This window comes from Alligator mississippiensis, chromosome 4 (genome assembly GCF_030867095.1).
Source record: "Alligator mississippiensis isolate rAllMis1 chromosome 4, rAllMis1, whole genome shotgun sequence".
NCBI classification, from domain to species: domain Eukaryota; kingdom Metazoa; phylum Chordata; order Crocodylia; family Alligatoridae; genus Alligator; species Alligator mississippiensis.
Genome location: NC_081827.1, coordinates 210,156,528 through 210,163,593, shown reverse-complemented (window position 1 = coordinate 210,163,593; position 7,066 = coordinate 210,156,528).

Below are 7,066 nucleotides of genomic sequence, written 5' to 3'. Positions count from 1 at the left end.
GTTTGTACATATAGCACATGTACAAAAGATCTAAGTGAGGAAAGATTAAAGCTTATGAACTATGCAAAAAAATGGAAATTGTATAGGAATAGAAATGATTGCAACAGGCTTAGGGTCAGTGGCATGCAAGGGAGAACCCTTCTAACACTTTTATCCAAACAGCTGAAAAGTGCTGCTCGGAAGTGGGAGGAAAACAACAACAACAACAAACCTCCCCCCCAAATCCTGATAACTCCCAGCTCTTCACCAGCACTTTTGTTTGGAGCAATTTTTCATTGAGGAGCACATCACTGGAACCTAAGATATAAAAACAAGTTTTCTTTCTAGAAAACTGGAGGAAGCAAAGGTTGAAGGAATAAGGAAGTAGAATCTATTGCTTGCCTTTTTAAAAGTTTCTATTTGAGTTAATTGAGGTAAGAAAAACAAATCTACTCAGGGGCATCATGTGGAGAGGGGTAATTGACCTCCCCACCCCCCTGCATAGTGTAAAGCTTAAGAGAGCAAAGTAAATATCTCTTCCCCACTGTTTAATTATGTTTGTTTTCCGCTGCCTGCCTTTCTGCCTGCAGCATGATTGTCCCCAGAGCTCCACTATTCTCCCCCTGCTGCCTGTTATCAAGGCCAACAGAGGCAGGTAAGGAAAATAAACTGTCTCAGGAGCTCTTTGCACAGAAACAGAGCATCTAGCCTTGGGATGAGAGACAATACCATTTAAAGGGCTTAAGGACTTGTTATTTTAACAGAAGGTCAGGGCAATGCCAAACAGGACAAGATAGCATGTAGTGCACACACAGCTTGTGGAACTCATTGCCACGGGATAGCACTGAGAGAGCCTAGCAAGCTTTAAACAGGATTAGCCATTGGTATTGGAAACAAGTGTATCCAGATTTCTAGTGAGGTTTTATACAATAACAAGTACTTAGAATTCAGGGCAAAACCAGCTTCTAACAGCCAGGAATGAAAAGGATTTTTTCTTGGAACTCTGCGTGTTGCTGGTAGAGGCTACTGAGTGCTACTGTTATTATAAGTTGTTGAGATTTTATGCCAAATTTTCTTTTTCCCATCTTCACCCCAAACCCTAGTTTATTTCTGGAAGAAAATTTTGTAAATAAAGAACATATAAAATGAAGCACCTAATGACCAGCTTAAGTTCCTGGTCTACCACAAGGCACAAGAGGGTGTGGTATATTCTTCAGCTAGTGCCCAATCACATTTTTCTTTCTGTTTCTTACCCACTGCATAACTATCCATGTGACCATTATCAGACAGTCTTTAAAAAAAAGGCTTGTTGACCACAAACAGATTCATCAGGCATCTGGAAGCACTGCTCCTGTGGCCACAGCCCAGGCTGGCCCTTCCATGCCTGCTCTCAGCTGCACCCATGGGCTGGCCCGGCTCAGCCCCAGCCCTGGGAGAAGCAGAGCTATGCCAGCTGGCTCTGGTCACATCCTCCACCACGTCAGTGGTCAGTAGGGCAGAAAGCCAGGCAGACCCCAACTAGGATCCCGGTGCCCATGGGAGAGGGGAGACAGGGGAGTTTAATCCTCCTCTGTGCCCTCCCTTTACCTGAGGCGCTGCCCTGGCCAGTGTCTGGCCATGCCCCACCCCTTCAAGGATAACCTGGCAAGGGCTGCTTCCCTCTTCCCCCTCCAGGCATAATTTGGCTCGGGTCCCTGCAGGCCAGGGTGGGGTTTAAACCCCTACTCAATCATACTCAGTGGCCAGCCAGGGCCTGGCTATTACTGCCCCCCCAGGTCAGCTTCCATCTAGCCTTGCAGCTGCTGCAGAAGGGAAGGGAAGGGAAGGCTCACTCTAGTGCTTCCCCAGCTTCAGGCCTGTAGCTGCATTTCCGAATCAAAAGTGAATTTCTATTCACTTGCAAATCGGTTCAATTCACACAGGTTAGACTAACCTGCAAAGATTGAATCAAATCAGACTTGGGCTTTTTGGATGTCTGTACTTAGCTTTAATGTTCATCTTGGATCAAGTCCTCAAGAGGTATTAACCTACCAGATCTGCCATTCAAGTGGAAGAACCTGAGGATAATAGGCTTGCTCCCACTCAAAGGAACCCAGTTTTCCTTGTTACAATAGGTTACCCCATGAAGGGTTTGAAACTGGTAAAGAGAATGACCTGGAAGGGATGACAAAAGGAGTGTTAAAAAAAAAGTCTGTCTGAGACTATTTTGAGGCTGGAACAAGAAGGCAAGGTTATGCAGGAGATGAGATTCTTTGAAATCAAAACCTCAAGGGCTTATGTAGTGGTAAAGACTCTGGCTGCAGGGGTTGGCTTGCAAGTTTGTTATCTTTTATAGATATCTATAAGTTTTTGTCTTTTATCTGGGAGTAAAGTGTAATTGGTTCAAGAAATACCTTTGTCAAGTGGCATGTGTTCCTTTCTTTCACTGTCCCCATAGTTGTCATTTATTACACAAACACTGAAAAGTAAACCAGGGATTTGGTGGGCCTTTGTGTAACGGCTACTGGGAGATCTGACTTAATGCAGCTGACTGCTCAGTCCCTCTCAGGAAAGGAAGTGAGAGAGAAAATCTATACCTTAGGAATATGCCTAGAGGCCCAGAGACCCCTGATCAGGGGTGTAAAACACATCTGGCCCTGCAGGCTGGATGAATCGTGTAGGGCCAGACGAGACCCATGGATGTCCCCCCTGACTCCTGCATACCTGATCCAGTACAGGTGGCACCTGCTTGGGCCAGTCCACAGGCACTAGAGCCCAGGACCTGGCCCCAGCAAGCACTGCTGGTGGGGCACATCCCAACCACTGCAATCAAGGATGGTTTAGCACAGCAAAAGAGGCAGCACCAGAGGCCAGATTATGGGGCTCTGAGGACCAGATTTAGCCTGCGGGCTATGTTTGACAACCCTGGCCTATATTCTGCATCAATCCAGCTAGAAAAAGAGCATGAGACCCAGTGATTGGGTCCAACTACAGAAACCTTGCCAGTGTCCAAAAAGGGGAGGTCACCCAAGGCTGAAACCCAGTTTACAAATGTGGAGGATACCTAACTATCTCAAAGCATATTTTTAGGGTGACAGGATCACAATGAGTTATTGCTCAAATCCTTATGCTATCCTAATATGCTGGTGTATGTATCCTGAGATCAAAAGTTACATAGACTTGCTGTTTGAAATCTCTAGTGCCAGAAGGATTATACCAGCAATGGCTTTAAAATGCAGTAGTTCACAAGCCAGAGCTGCAAACAAAGTCTTAGTGGTGAATTGTCTCCCCTTTCCCAGTGTCAGAATAATGCTTATGCACCACAGAGTGCAACTTGAATCCTGTTACCTTTTTCCCCCCATCATCCCCTCCAAGTCCAATATTTCTTACACTTAAATGCAATATTCTGTTGTGACTCCCCTTAAATTTGGAAACAGGAACTGCTTAGTCAGTAGCACCATCAGTGCTAGGCTAAGTACAGGCAGTCAAAAAGCCCAAGACTGAATTGATTCAGTCTTTGCAGGTTAGTCTAAACTGCACAGATTAAATTGAAATAGAAGTGAACAGATTTTACCTTTGATTCAGGAAATGCAGCCACACGCCTGCAGTGGCTCAGGCCAGAAGCCAGGGGATGCTAGAGCATGGCTATCTAGCTGCGTGTTCACTTCCCCTTCACGCTGCCCCTGAGGTCTCTGGGATCTGCAGTCCAGACTTACAACACCAGGACTCTGCAGCGTTGCTCATCACTTCCTCTTTCTACTTCCAGATGGGATTTGTAGTCCACAGTTGCAGCCAGCAGTAAGTTTGAGTGGGGGAAGGGATATTTAACTCCCCTCCCTGGCTCCAGACCCCAGCCAGGGTTTGCCTGGGGTGGGGCAGTCCCACCCCCTGTAGACTGGGCTGCATCCCCAGCTGCATTTGCCCCCTCCTCCCCCTTTGTCAGCCAGCCCTCACTGCTCTAGCTAGGGATCATAAGGGTGGGGCCAGCCCTGCTCTCTGGACTGTAATTTAACTTGAACCAGGAAGGGGTCTGGGACAGAAGTTTCATAAACCATTTTGACACAAATCAATCAGTTAAGCTTGATGCTACATTCAACCAAATTTATCTTAAATCAGTTTCAGCCATTTTGAAACTGGTTTATGTGCACTGAATGTCTGTTCTGTTACAGGTTTAAACGAGTTTCTGATCACTTAAACCGGTTTATGTGTAAGTTCTGTCCCTGGCCCTGGAGGAAAAGGCAACTGCAGCAAAGAGCAAAAAGCAGCTGAAGCTTTGGGGAAAACATTCAGATTGTTACATTAATTCTCAACATTTGCATGTATTAACTGACTCCTGTCTTTTAATATCCACTTCATCAGGCCCTGGGCAAGTGCTACAGGACCAGTAAACTGTTCCAATTATTTGTCCCAGCTGAATGATCAGAAGGAAATACTTTCAGTCTGACATATCTGAGCTCATGATCAGACACTTAGAGTTGGCAGCTGTCACTTTCCTGCTCATTCTACCATATCCTCTTCAGCTCAACTGTGTTTTACACATCTGAGATGTAACAGGCTGAGTAGGTTAAATAAGGCCAGCAAAATGTAGTTGATTTGCATTGTGAATACTGAGAACAGTAGCACATTCTGTTTGCAGCTTCCAGGCACATGCAGGAGGGAACTCCTGCTTTGGAACCCTTGTAAGGATAATGGACTTTTTAAAATGCAGAATTAACCCCATTAGGAGTTAGGGGGTCAGGGCCCTTAGGCAGAATGAGTGCTAATGAAGAAGAGAGTTTAGGAATAGCTGAAAATGTCTGAAGGTAAAATATTCAAGGCACAATAGAAAGGGAGGGAGGGAGAATAGTATAGGTAACATGGTTAAAAGTTCTCTGCAAACTGAAAATAGAAAAAGGACCATAGCTAAAAAATCAGAAGTTAGCAGGCAAAAGCTGTATTACGGTCATAAAACAGTGTTGTAAGCAAAGCATGCAAGTGAACAATAACTGCTTTATCAATTGAAAAATGTGAGTCAATTACTCAGAATACAACTAACTGTATAAACTGCACCTGCAGATCTGCACTTCCTGTGTATTTACTGTAGCACCAACTTTAGGATTTCTCTGTTTGCTTTTTTCTCTTGTTCTTAATGCAGAGGAAACACAACAATGAGTGTAGGATCTAGTTTGTGGTCTCACATGCACAATGAGAGATTTGTTAGTAAAAATAAAATGTAATTCTGCCTATTGAAAGTAATGAAGTTTCACAAATGTAATTTACAGTAGAGTCTGAATAAAAGGGGATTGTACAGGCATTACTCTCTATGATTTTATGATACTGGATGTAGGATCTTGAAATTAGGCTATTGTACTGATAGACAAGTTGGAGAGAATAGAGTTTAAATATTGCAGGGATAGAAATTAGAAGACCTCTAGTTACACATAAACAGCAGATTAGATTGGTTATAATATTATAAGGAATTGATGTAATAGCACTTAGGAAAACAGAGAGGTTGCAAGGTGAGTCAGAATGGGAGAGACTTAAGTGTAAAATCCGAGTGCAATCCACCTTGAAGCAATGACATGCTGGAGTTGAACCTTTGTCAAGATAATGACAGTCAAATCCTAAAATTCCACTAGCCAGGAAGGAAAGGCTGGACAATTTCCCTACCTCTGATAGCAATCCCCTCTGGGTAAAATCAACTCTTGTAATTTTCTTGACAAAACAAAAAAATAGAATAAGTATTGTGCCTTTAGGGTACACAAGATCATACCAAATAAGGTTTAGGGGTGTTAATTTTTTCTCCTGGAAAAAATATTCCTTGTAGAGAAAAAAACATCTATTTATCTTTGCCTGTCTCTTCAGCTTATACGAACTGGATACTGGGCTATAATTTCAATAATTTCAGTATCCTCTAATTTGTTAAGGGCAAGGGGCATAGGTATATAAGCATTCTTAGTAAAGTGCATCTCAAAGGAATTGGGTTACCCCTTCCTTGGTTAAAGTTGTGGAAAAAGAAGACAATTTTCCAAGATGCACACAGTTCTTGGCCATTTATGCTCACTTCTGAGAGTACTAGCGGGCTTAGCCTGTCACTAAAAGCTGCATGTCCCAAGTCATTCCAGAGGACTCAGGAACAAAAGAGCAGTGGGAAGTGGTACAAGTCACCAGGAAAGATTGTGGATTGAGAAATTCCACATGGGACCAATTTGGATTTGCCCTTAAATTAAGAATAATGGGTGGACTGGGTTCTTTTGATGTTATCTTCTACCTACATACCTTCATTTAATTCAATAGGATTGTCAGGAGAGGCTTCCAGGAAGGGAGAGGTTAATCTCAGCAAACTCTTGAGACACCATGCAAGAACCATTTGCTTTGGTCCTCTGTTGTGAACTCCTGTTGGCTAGGTAGGCAGGTTTCCCAAGGAATGATTTTGGCAAGGGGTTAAGAACAGCCCACTCATTCATCTATCCCAGTATCCTCTCTTTGATAGTAGCATGGGGTAGATGCTTTAGCAGGAGTGCATTTGTACATACATGTACAGTATAATCATGATACCCTCCCTAGCATCAACCATCATTGGTCTAGGGATGTCAGAGGATACATCCCATATTATTCTATTTAATAGCTATTAATGAACCTGTTCTCCCTGAATTTGTCTAATCCCTTTTCTGAATCCACATCCCCTTTTATCTCCATTTTACCTCTGTTCTATCATTCTCCAAGCCAGCTTCTAGTCAGGGCCAGCAACTGGTTCTACAAAGTCTCTGATTCCTGTCAGAGTCAGTCTTCCAGCGTGTAACCACCCGGGTGTACTTTGTCCATGAACTGTCAATCCTAAATCTATCAGCAATTCAGCTACCTGATCTCAGCCCAGCCAGCTGCCTCCATACAAACTCACTCTCAAATTAATGGTTCTCTGACTTCCATTCTGGCCCTTTTTTATCTGAAATCCTGTCATGCCTTGTATCTTGACTGGGCAGTGCCCAATCCTCAGTTGCCTAGTTAACTGTTTCCCTCCTGGCCCCTCATGAGGCCTGTAGACCCATCACAGTCCCCGTGGAAGGAGAATGTCCTCAAGAAGAGTGTTAGGATTTAGAGACTGAAAATCTAGACTTTGCCATGTGAA